This window comes from Phalacrocorax carbo, chromosome 6 (assembly GCF_963921805.1).
Source record: "Phalacrocorax carbo chromosome 6, bPhaCar2.1, whole genome shotgun sequence".
NCBI classification, from domain to species: Eukaryota; Metazoa; Chordata; class Aves; order Suliformes; family Phalacrocoracidae; genus Phalacrocorax; species Phalacrocorax carbo.
In genome coordinates this window covers 37676288-37689729 of record NC_087518.1, presented here as the reverse complement: position 1 = coordinate 37689729, position 13442 = coordinate 37676288, and the positions used below count along the sequence as shown (strand labels likewise).

The following is a 13442-nucleotide window of genomic DNA, read 5'->3' as shown; positions in this document are numbered from 1 at the left end:
TGATGCTAGTGGTAGATATTCTTTTATTTCTATAATCAGGCCTTTGTGGACAGCACCAAGTACCTACTGAAGGCTCACATCACATACAGATGCAGCCACCCTCTGTGGGCTCTGGTCCCTGACTGTGGTGATGTGAAGCAGGGTTGTTTATCTCCCCTGGGTCCTGGTCCTCCGTAAGAATTGGTGCAACCTGGGCTGAAACTGTCCGTCTTGCCTCTTCCCACTTCCTGGGGAAATAAGAAACTGCTCTGTCCGATGGTGTGTAATAGGTGGGTCAGTGGTGTACGGTAGAGCAGAGACAGAGTTATGATTCCTGTTTTGTTTTGTAAGTGCCAGACACTTTCCATCCCTACTTCTCTGCTAATAAGCTAAGCCTACAATCTCAAAACTGTTCCATGAAATTCTTCTTCCTATCTGGTGCTAAGCTCCTGCAAAACAGCCATGTGTTGCTACCTAGCATTAATATTATGCTGTCAAGTGGTGATGAAGTAAGTAGCTATTTGGCTGTTTCACACTGTCAGACAACAAGGTATCAAGTCAACAGCTAGCCTTTGTTGGGTGCAGCACTTAGATTGCAGCCATCTCGTGCTTCCAACTGTAAATATTAATGGTATAAGATAGACCTTTACTGGCTACATAATACTTGCCTCAGAACGCTACATGACACTGTCATGTTACTTAGATAATTATATTCCTTGATAAAAATTTTGAGTATGTTTTCATACTACTGGCTTTTTTTCTAGTAGAAAGCTGATTAGAGACAACAAACACCATTACATTTTAGCTTCAGGAAAGACTTTGGAAGATGCATACATGAAAAGTGTAAATGGGAAAAAAAAAAAATCTATAAACCTCTATGTCAATAACTACTCCTTGACACCCTGTTTTAATCTTGATCCATATGTTTTATTTGTCAGTGAACTTATTGTTTCTTGTGGCTTTTTGCCCTTTTTAGTCTACTTATATCTGTTGATGGGAACACATGAGTCTGTCTGTACCTGTGAACCTTACCTCTGTCCTCAGGGATTCTTGAATCAAGTAACTGCATACCTATTATATTATCTCATCATTGTATTACTATTGTTGGTATTCAACAGGTTTGCCTCTGAATGTGATGTTGGTGAATCCAACTCTTATAACTGCTTTTTGGATATCTGCTAAGGATGCAAGTGGTTTATGAAGTCTCTTTCTATGTTACAGTCAGCGCAGTACATGAGAAAAAGGTCTCTCAGCAGACATTAGGGATTTCTCCTAATTGTCTGCTCCATGCTTTTACCTTACTGCCACCTAAAGATAACTAACAGAAAATACATTGTACTTCAAATTAGAGAGATTTACTCTAACATGTTAGGAAGTAGTGGCAGCCTTGTCAATGTATTTCTTTTAAGATGATTTTCTACAGTTTCAGAAGATTTTTCATGAAGATCATACTACTTAGAGATAGGAAAAAAAGTCTGCTGGCTCAGCTCACTGAATTTATCTCTGGTGTTCCAGGCAAGGCAGATTGACTATGAGTGCAACTCAACCTTGCTTCTAACCAGAAGATTAATTTAGATCTGGGGGCTTCTCAATACAGTTTGTAGAGTCAGGTAAAAATCCACCTTTATCTGCAGTTGTAAACTATTTCTGATACAACCCACCTTTTGATTCCACCTTTCTCAGATACCAGAGTTGTCCTCTGTTGAACAGATAGCCTAAGTGGTTCTTCCTTCTCAGCTCCATCCTTGATGCCTTATTTCTTTATTTCTTAAAGAGAAGCTTTCAGTTTGGAGATCCCCTTTAAAGCAGGCCAATATCCTTTTGTCAGAGAGGGAAACTGAAGCATGAAGTAGAGACACGCTTAGCTTATGATCAGTTAGGCAACCCAAGGTGGAAATGGTAATTGAATTTAATCTCTTTGTACTGCCTAAAGACTGCCTGCACAAAAGCACCTGTGATCAGTCCCTAGTAGTCATGTCAGGGTTGTGAAGCCCTGACCAGGCTCTAACACTCCCATTGAGAATGAGAACTGGCAAGGTCTGGGAGATAGTTCATTCCCTGCCATAATCCCATTCTGAAGTCCCACAGACCCTGAGCTTTGCTTATTCACTGTCTTTACTTTTTAAACCATAAATAAGCTATTTAATTCAACTAATAATTTAATCAGTGATTTCCAAGATGATTCTTTATGGCGTCAAGTAACTCTTCTGATTGGTACTTGCATGCTTCCTTAAAACATTTCTAATCTCATACTTGTTTCAAGATCAGTAAGGTAACCAGTAACCATGAAATTAAGCAAGTTATATACAATTTTGGCAGAAATATCATGCATTAGCATTTTTTTCAGGGAAAATACTTTGGCTTCCTTTTTCATCAGTGGTTTTGGGAGAGGATGAAAAAAAGTGATCACAAGCTAGGAATTCAAGGTGAAAGATGTTGTTTTGGGGTTCTAGGCCAGTTACCCTCCAACCAGCCAGTGCATCAGACCTGAGTGCTTCTTCAGGGGGGCCAGGGGAGCTGAGTATCGAAGGGAAATATCACTTCCATGTGAGCTCCATCTAGAGAGCTTCACTATTTCAAAGACAGCAACAGGTTTATTTATGCTTTATTTATATATTTATATAATGCTTTATTTATTTTTTGAAGTGTCCTGGTTAAAATATCCTGGGTAGGTTTTTAGTCTCTACATTCTGTTCAGTTCCTAGTAAAGGATAAGATAACAACACTTCTGTACCTTACAGATGTGCCACAAGCAGACACTTAAAATAATGAAGTCATTCTTACTGAGCCAAGATAGACTCCAGGTGTTCAGTACTGTCCCCATCTGTATGATTTTTACAAATCCATTTTACTTGCAGTTTTCTGACTTGTGCAGTAATTTCATTTCCCTCAGTACCACTTTATGTGTCCAGGACCTCCTCCAAACCCACCTTTTTTTGGTGGCTTTTGGAATGTTAGGCAACACTGACAGCACTGAGGTTTTCTTTGGGACTCATCTCTGCTCTGGCTTCTTCAGAGACATCCTCAGCAACCTGCTGTAAGGTTCCCTAACAACGCCACATACTGAAAGGATGGGGAAAAGTTTGTGTGGGGATAACAACTTCCAAATCTGCAGAAAGTGACAGAAGATACCAGCTTTTACTAGTGGGTTTAGGTCTACCATGAAGGATGTGTTACACTTTCATATGTAGAGAAATCAAGCATTTTCTTTTGGCCTGAATGAGCTCTATGTTTGATTAAAGGAAACAATGAAACAAGAAAGGACCAAATTAAATTTTCCGTGAGATAGAGCACAATGTCTCGTGTGACTCTCATGTGCAATATGCTGCAAAAGTTCCCCAAACAGTACGCTTTGGGATAAAAAAAGGTAATAGTTACATCACTATATAAACTCCAGGCAGGAGACATATCCCTACGCTGCCATTTCACTGAGGGATTCGAGTCTGCCCAGATAAGAGGACCAGACTTCTTGGACAAGAGGGCAAAAAGAGTCCTGTCCCTTGGGACGTAAGAAGAGCACAGCGTTAGCAGTGCTGCAGCAGCAGTGCGGGCCTCCCTTAGGCTCCAAGCTGGTTTCTGGGATTACCCTCTGCAGAGCCACTAGCTTAGCAAATTTAAATCCAGTAGCCAAGAGCCTAGTCCAGTAGACACTGGCATAACAAGAAATCTTCCAATTTATTTCAGTCGTGTATATATTAGACCCCAAACTATTTATGTGCTTGAGAATCCCCAAAATCCCTACCCTAGCATTTCACAGGGTCCACCAACGAATAAAGTTGTCTGCGGCAGTGCAAAATCTTCTCACATTAAATAATTACAAAGGTTTGTAAAGCTTTCCTTTCCACTGAATTACAGCAGTATCACATTTTTTAATTTGGGTTCTCTTATTATTCTTCAAAAGTGACTACTCTTTTCTATCAAATATTGTTTGAATAAATCTGACTGGTTTATTTGCTGCACAGTTAGTTCGGTACAAAGCTCAGACATTTGTGTAACAAGCTCTGCCTGTCATTTAAGTGGCTATGTGTATCCAAGATAAGTGTTCCTGATAATTTAAAACTAAAATATTTTTTCAGATCTTCAAGAACAGGAGTTCTGTCTATTGCTTTTTAGTGGAAAAATATTCTATAAGCCTAGTAAAGTGTGCAAAAGTTTTTTAGATGTTATTAGGAATGGAATTTCACAATGAGAACTGAAAAATACCCTGCACAAGAATGTACTCCAGAGGCAGAGTTCATCAAGAGATATGTAGGCAGCCTTGTTTTATCTGGAAACAACATAATTCTATGGACCTTTGACAATAATCTTAAGCATCTAATTAGTTTCTGAGACATTAACACTAGCCTACAAGATGCATGTGTTACGCTAAATTGATATGTCCATAGCATTCAGGAGCTATAGGACTATCACTGTCTAAATAAAGTAGTGGTTGGAATTGAGGACCATGGTTCCCATTCAGGCACCTGAATAAATGTGAGTAGATTTGCTGAAGTGCTTAATCAGTAAGCATGGGAGAACTCCGTATTTACCCTTTATCTGGCATCCTTTATATATGTAAATATATCTCAGGTGCAGGTAACTCTTGGTCTTTCTAATTGTAATGGTGGTGAATGAGCTTCCTCTGAAGCCATATTGGTCCTGATCTGTCAATAAATTCCATGTAAAGCTTCACACCCATGTTTCAATTCTGATCATTTTAGTGAAGAGGACAAACATTGAATCCTAAGAGATTGTTGGCACCATGCACTCAGTATAAGTTAACTTTTCCACCATTAACTCCTTAACTTCTGCCCAATTCCTTTTCTTTCGTAAGCAAGCACTCGGGTGAAAACCTGAACTATATTTTTCAGCTTGAAATTGAGGTTGGAGCTTTCTTTTGTTTAGAAACTTCTGTTCAGTTAAGTTATTTGAATTTATGGATTTAAAACGGATTTACGGTCTGGTTTCAGTCAGTATTTGGACAAGCTGCCCAGCAATTAAAAAACTTCTTACTGTGCAAAAGTGGAAGTGAGTAAGTGACTAATGCCTGCTGTTGGGGTATTACTGCCGTTTTGCTATTTTCTAGATAAACATCCATATTTTTTAAAAAGCAAAGTTTCAAAAATTTACCACTGAACATAGCTTCATTTCCATTTTCAGTGGAAAACGGACACCAAAATACAAAGAAAAGACTTTTCAATATTTGTAGCAAAATAATTTTCTCATCTATTGTATTTTTAGAAACAAAATAAATGTAAACATGCAAAGTTTTGGCATTAGATCATAGAAATAGCCAGAAATACCCAAATTACCAAATTGTTTGTGTTTCAATAGTCCTTAAGATGAGATCAGAGTTACACTTTTTATCTACAGAGACAAGTGGAAGACAGAAGTATTTGTTCCTGCTCTTACAAAAATAAAGAAGAAAAAAGAAAAAGGAAAAAAGAAAAAAAGAGAAAAGAAAAAAAATAGAAAAAAGAAAGGAAAAAAAGAAAGACGAGTAAAGTATTATTTTTATGAGTTAATTGTTCTAAAGCAACTCTCAGAACACTTTCCCTCAGTGCTAAGCTTGCTCATTTTTTGATGGTAGAAAAAATAGATAAAAGAGAAAAGAACCTTAAGTCTCACGAACCATATTGACAAAAAAGATGTGAAATTTAGTATCTGAACAATGCAGATATGGAGTGCATGAATGTCTTATAAAGTGAGCAATGACTGAAGTAAATGCCCATGTGGTATGAATGTGAATCTACAGGGAAAACATCAGAAGGTGAGAAAAAGGAAAACAATGCCATTCCAACATAAAGGATGGTGTACAGACAAAATGTGTTAGTGTGAATACTAAATGTGTTATGTGAATACCGTACTTGAGCTGATTCCTATACTGCAGAGTGTTATGCTGTCATATGTCATCTGGGCTCCCTTTTCTGCTTATATTTACCATGCACATTAAATATTCAAATGCTTTTCACTGAAGCGTGCCGTAATGCTGGCCTTGTGAGGAGCTTTCTCGTCTTTCCCAGCTAAGACACGTCAGATAACCTTATTGTCTTTGCATCCTAATGTTTTTGTACCCTATGTTATGACACATATTAAATGTGTTTCTTGCAATATCCTTTTAGAAGTTTTAGTTAAATCCTGTGTTTTGAATACAGACTAATAGAAAATAGCAAAGGATATTAAGGGGCTGTTCTGCTATGAAAAACAACTATAAAAATGGCATTGTGACATTTCCAATGACTTCCAGAGCAGAGCTGCTCATTTTACAAATCTAAAGATGTTTCTTCTTACCCCACATTTGACCTGGCACAGGAATAAAGCTGGGCTCTCTCTGGCTCCTACCATCAGCGGTAACAATTCTGCCATGATGGGTGATCTACAACCATGCAAATGATGTGAAAACAAATAAATTCCAGCCCAGTTATGCTGACGCTACTAGGCTAATAGAAACAGTAAAAACTTACTTCAATTGATGAAATAATATTATTTCAATAACCTATCATCAGACTGTAGTAAGTTTACCTGTGCTGTACATTCCTTTCTCCAAATAGTTGACGTGACGAGGGTTTTCTCGAAGTCAGGTACTACAGAGAATAAATCAGAAGTACCAGGAAATACCCTTTATGCTTCCAGAAGCAGCCTTACAGAATATAGGTTATATAGACCAGACTGCTTACTTCCTTTCCGCAGTATGCTCCCTGTCTTGATCTTTGGAGCATCAGGAAAGCTGGTAGGTGAGAGTTGGCTTCTGCCCACTGATAGTTCTCCTAACCCACGGCTTGCCTCCCTGCTTGGGAAAGCAAGCCAGCAGGAATGTGTCATGGGCTGGCTACGCTGACCATGTTTGCTGCCCTGAACAGGGGTTCAGACCTCTCTCCTTTGATCCTCAAGTACCACTGGCTTCGGTATGATTTTAGAGCATGTAAGTGGATGGTTTTAAATATCTCTGATTTCATGAGGTTGTATTATTGCAAGGCAAGGACCTCAATTACAGTAAGGTTAGCTATGGAGAACAGGGAATATCAGAAAAATGGTTTCATTTTGAAAATACTTTACTGTAGATATTAGTCTTTCTCACCAGGCTGCAAGAGCACTGGAGAAGGCAAAAAGGCAAAAGTCACAGTAGATACAAATGTGCTCACTTACTAAGGCATCAGTCTGATGGTCCCCAAAGGCTTGACCCAATCTTGCTTCCTGGGTTGTTCAGCCACACCATAGGAGGGGAACCTGGAGCTGACCACCACACATGGCAAGACCGTCTGTTCAATCACCGCAGGTTATAACAGCCGGGATAAGCTTTTGAGTGACCCGGGGCACCCACAGGTCCTCAGCTGGTGCTGGGTCGGGCAGTAGGTGAGAGGCTTGTCTGAAAATCAGCGTGGTGGCACTTCTCAGTTTCACGTGACTTACCCAGCTTTACTTCATTTTACAACACTCCTGAGGCTGAATAGTATTGTCTTAGTGTTGCCAACATTGAGCGTTCAAGCTTAGGCTAAGAAGAATAATTATTACATTGCCTTAAAATAATCATATCTTGATACGAAAAATGTTCTTAAAAATTCTAAGTTGTATTTCTGTATTTCTTCTATGGCTCTTAAAACTTTCTCCAAGCTTGGGAGGGCTAGCAACTTATCTTCTTTCATGGAGGCTAAATTCTGTGTGTTGGAGTGTAATCATGAGCCATCTAGGGCAAAATTTTTATTTCAGATTGAAGGTGTTGACAATATTGCTATCCTAGTCTCACAAATTAACAAACTCTGAAGTGTGGAAATGTCTTAACCACCTGCAGTAGGAAAGTATGTAAATTCAGGACAAGAACAAATCTATTGATCACAAAGAGAACAAAGTTCTTTCACCAAATACTTTCCCTTCCAAGTGTGTAAATTTCTTCTGTGGGATTTTTTCTTTTTTCCTTTTTTTTTTTTTTTTTTTTTCATTTGAAGAAGCAGACCACTAATACTGCTGTCTCCTAATGTTGAGAAGTTTTCTGCTAGGTTTTTTCTTTTCAAATAATATCCTAAAGTTCTTCTAAATTGTTTTGCAACCACAAGACATAAACTGGTAAGAATACTGGCTCAGAACTGATGCAGTTTGAAAACTAACCTGTGTGACTGTATTTGCCATTATATTGCTCTATATGTCTTGAAAATAAAATGTTTATATTTCTGCATATAATAGCAAGATAGAGGTATATGAGAGCAAAACAAACAGGTAAGGCCTCAGTGAGATTGAGGGGGGGAAATGGTGTAGTAATTACACTCCTGATGTCCACACCTCTTAGTCAAATGGTAATTATCCACTAATACCCTCATAAGTATGAACATGTAAATAGCTACAGAATGCATTATTCATGAATCACCAGGCATTAATTATTATAATTAAGTATCATTTGCTACATTCATATTACTAACTCTTGCAGTTAATGAATGCATCAGCTAATTGCTGTAGAGCAGATTCAGTCAAAATTCTGTGTGTCTGTGCTATGGAGGCCTGAGAGAGTTTTACTGAATTTAGATTCAATATTTAGTGTATCTTACATGCTTATCAGTGTATTTTTAATGACATTAAATGTGAATCGTAACCTCCAGTGCATGATGCATGTCCTTGCGCCCAGGAGGATGGGATGGTACCAGCTGGAAGGGGATATGAAAGCAACAACGGTGCACATCAGAGCGTGTAGCAGTAGCTACCTTAAGCAGAACTTTAATTCTGGGACAAAAAATCCACCACCTCTTTCAAGTTTCATGTATATTCACATGTACGATAGGAGAGGGTATGCTTTGTGAGGAAGTGCTGTCCCAAAGGTGCAGCTGATAATAATGTTCAAGAAACAATTTCAAAGTACAGACTGAGCTGTTTGCCAGTTGGTGCAGGGACACGTCTGCCGTTTGCTAGCACAAGCAGAACACAGCACTAGCAGGATGTGCTCTTGAGCCTAATGGGACCTCAGGGCACTCTTGAAACACAAAGTAAAATGAACAACCAAACTCTGCTTTTTTTTTTTTTTAACTCTCGGGAGATCTATGTCAGATAATAGTAATCTAAGTAACACAGAAAGACTTGCTGGAGGTTTGTTTTTTTGTGTGGTTTTTATTTTTTTTTTAGCTATAGTTCTTAGAACCAGGGTTTGTGGTTCTTGAAATAGAAATTTTGAAGAATTTTTCATTGCAAACAAAAGTTTCCTTATTTTTAGGGAGAATAACTAACTCAAGACATAAAAGGTAAGTTTAAGTACTAAAAGTTAACAGATACAAGTAAAGTGCTCCTTTGGCTGAACTTTAGGGTGTCAGGCCAGGAAAAATATTTTCAATGAAAGAAAGAAACCTGATTTCATCACTGTGAGTTTGAAGCAGATTTTTTCCTATTTTTAGTTTCACCAACATATTGTAGTCACATGCAGAGTAAATTGAGGATTGGATCTAGTTTCTTAAAAATTAAATGTTCTGGGAACAAGAGAGCTCAAGTAAGCATACACCATCAAGGATATTTTCCAATTCACAAACACATGGGCTCTTTGTAGTTAAAATTGCAATAGGATACTGCTGGCAGAGTCCAAATTGTATAAGCACCTGCAACGGAGGGTCAGTCAGAGCCTGTTTTATAAGGGTCAAAAGTAGGAGCTATTGTCAATAAAGCAACTCTGTCATTCCCTGTGTATACTTCCCCAGTGAAACACTGCTCATGTATTTGCCAAACACATTAAAGAATACCCTTCCTTTCATCCCCAGCTGATGCAAATCCCTTTGCTCTTCCTTCAAGTACCTCCATCACTGCTGACTTTCTCTTCTTTTCAGAAATCGTACTTCTTCCTCAAGCCCAAACACTGGTACTTCTCATTACCCATATTTCTGAATTCAGTCACAGATGTCTGAAAAACCATTTGAATCTTAGTATCAAAATACAGGGGATCCATTACAGATAATATCAGGATTCTGCATCACAAGCCATGCCTACAAAAATCATGACCTTGTTTGTTTGCTTTCTTTCATTTGCATGTTTGGTATCCCTCTCTGGTTTTGAGCATATCGAGATGATGGTTTTCCAAGCTCTTCTCAACACCCAAAATGGTATGATCTTGGGTTTTTTACTTTTTTTTTTTTTACTCTTTTTAAAAAATGAATACTGAGATTCTCACAAAAGCATGAACTTGTCTGTGAGTTTGTGTTCTAAATAATAAAATCAAATATAAAAAGATTTGTAATAAAATTGCAACTGTGGAGATGTATGAAGATCTTGCTGTTACGTCTTAATCTTAAACATGAATAATGGCCTTTTCAACCCCTTGAATTCTAAAAAAACTTTAGAAATTGGTTGTATTAACAAAAAAATCGTGCTTAGTGTCATTATTCATCTAGCTATTTTTTCATGTTTGCTTCTATAGCTGTTTCCCTTTAAATGTCCTACACCTGCATTTCTTTTAAAAATATATAATCATATTCAAGAAAGTTATTTTAATTTACCTGGCATTAGTTTCTTTATTTTTTAACCTTTTAAACTAGAAATATCAAGTCTGTTCTTGACTGGGTGTGTTGGAAGACCTGTGCCTGGGCCAGTTCCAGCCTATCGGCTATGATAGCTCAATGGAAAGGGGTGACCCATCAAAATGTTAACGGAGACCTTGTAACGATCAACAGTTTTGTAAGTATTGACAGTATGTGAGGAGGAACCAAGTAATAATAGTCACTTGAAGCCATGTGCATAAAATCCCTTCCTCTCTGAATTGTTGATCTGGGGACTTGTTTGTGCTCTGTAAGGTACCAAGAGCTACCCAGAAGAGGTAATCCCCCTTGACGGGTAACACAATATTGCAGCTGAAGTGTTTCGAGTGGCTGAACTGCTTCATTGGGAAGCACCTGGCACTGCGCTGTCAGCACTCCTGGAGAAGACACAGGGAAGATACAACCTTGGTTTTTGTGTGGTGTACATGTAAAGTGCAAACGTCCAGAAAACATGGCACCCTTAAAGCAAATGAATAGAGTCACTAGCAGAAAATGAGGAGTAGACATGAAGAGACAAAGGCAGAAGGTTTATTTTGTGTATAAAGGTAGGAAAGTTAGGTACACGTGCACAATGGAGTTGAGAATACAGAAGTACAAAGAGGAAAGGAGCAGCATTTCTGAAGTCAGGGGATGTTTCATGATGACAAGGCATTAAAGAAGGAAAGAATTCAATTACAGGTGTGAACTCAAAGAAAGACTGAGCTGATGCTCTGCTAATATATTCTAGATTAATAATTTGCATATGCCCGTAAATCCATATCAAACCTGTATTTAATATTGCATGTACACTTTTATATCAAGTTTCTAGTATTGAAAGGAAAGTTTTGGAATCTCTATACAGATGTAGTCTTTGTTTTTCATACTATGCCTGTAGCTATAGTATGTCAGACGTATTGTTATTACTTGTATTGATTTCTAGCTTCCTTCAATGATAATACCAGGATGACATTTTTGCTTATTTTAGTATATCCCGTCGTGTACATTCTATAAAGCACATAACAGCTCAATTTACTTATGTGGGAGCTGAACTAAACCCAGTGAGGAAAAAAACCCCAAAACTTTATTGCGATTTTCTTAATTTTGATTAAAACAACCAACCAACCAACAACCAAACTGGTTTGAACAGCTTTGGTTAGAAGCATCAGTTTTTCATATCAATTTTCAAAATTTTCTTACTACTTTGCCTTTTGTTAGTATTCTGAAATCATATGATAGTTTTCATTTCAAGTTATTTGTGTTTAAAATTTTAATTTTTCATTTCAGTACTGAACCAAGTAACATTTTTAGTCATGATTAAATGAAAAGTACTATTTGGAATAAAATTTCCAGCATAATACAGTCTTTATAATTTTAAATTTCTCCATATGAACGAAAATTGACATTTAAACTCAAAACAAGGGAAGTGTTTTCATTTTGTTTTGTCTTTCTTTGATATTTTAAGCAAAATAAAATAATTTCACTCAGAAATATTGATATCATTAAAATAAATATTTTTCTCTGTAATTGTAAGTTTGATCACATTACTTTACCTGGAGTAAAAAAAACAATTTTTCAAAACTGTATTTTCATTGGGTTAAAAAAACCAAGCGGTTTGTTGTCTTTGCCTGTGTTATATAATTCATGGTATTACCTGAGATTCCCAGTGAGATAACTAAACCCTGCATCTGATAGAACACACAGTTTTGTTTCTGACACTGCTACATTAATTTCACTCCCAGTGCTGGAACACGCACCTTGTGTTTATTGTTTGCTTACAAAGAGGAAAGGAACTTTTAGCTGAATGATTTATTTTTTAAATAATATATTAATAAGAAAATTAGCCCAAACACATTTCTGGTATGATGAATACAGCAAATAAATCATCCTTGTGTAATACAATTTTTATAAGTAAATATATTGTGCTTAAGTTTTCATAAGAAGGCAGGTGCTTGAGACAGGAATATGTGACACTTCACAAGGATGAATCGTGGTATTTTCCATAAATGTGCAAGAAATGTGTTTGGGGCTTTTTTTCACCCTGAAAATAGAAGTAGACTTTTTAATAACACTAGTGTTGCCACAATTATGTGCTGAATGGTATTCAGAAAAATAACAGACTTTGGGACATTTATGAAAGGTGGGAAATAAAAAATAGAGGCTTGATTCCCAGGCAGTGACTTCTGCTATATCCTGCTGTGGCAAAAAGGGAACCTTGACATCTCATTTATACACCCATTTTAAGGTGTCTTGGTGTAAAATTAAAGGTGGGATTTGCTCTTCATGACCACTCCAAGTTCAATCCACAGCAAGTTGTGTAGGATTGAAGAAACAAGGTCATGTTTGAATTGGGGAAACTGTAACATCAGTGGGCTCAAGGACTCCTGCAAAAGATCAGCTGTTGTCTCTGGAGTCATAAAACTTAATTGTAAAATGTTAGTCTTTCCTATAACTCTGCTACATGCCATACCACTTAATAATAAAACACCACCTTATACATGCTTACTCTTTGGAATCATCACTCGACACTATTTAAATTACTAAAAGGAGACAGAATCTATACAAATATAATATGATCATGAACGCCCAAATAAATGGTTGCACCATTCATAAATGGTTTTTCTTTAAAGAATTTTTCAGAAAAAAACAACCGTGGGTTTTCACTACTCTTTTGTACATAACAATGTATTCAATTGTGTCTACACTCTCAAAGGCAACTACACAGATATTTTGCTATTACATTTTTTGCTAAACCTTCTGGTATTCATAACTTTTAGGCCCCTTATTTTCATTCTTTAAAGAATCCATAGACAACCAATCAACTGAGCTACCTTGATTGCTTCCTAAGAAGGAAAAATACCCAACGTATTTTTGTCTTATGACACTCATATCTACTGATAGATAATATAGATTTACTTGAAGTTGTAGAAATCTTTGTATAAACAACAAATCTATGATTTTAAAGTCTGATGTATTAACTGGGCCTTTCTTGAAAGACTGATGAAGATT

The 13442-nt window shown here is 37.1% G+C and overlaps 1 protein-coding gene across 1 annotated transcript in view; it reads right to left on the bottom strand.

Annotated features, from left to right (window-relative positions):
- The window catches only part of CRB1 (crumbs cell polarity complex component 1), a 109221-nt gene that overhangs the window by 10179 nt on the left and 85600 nt on the right, over window positions 1–13442 (bottom strand). The window lies entirely within an intron of this gene.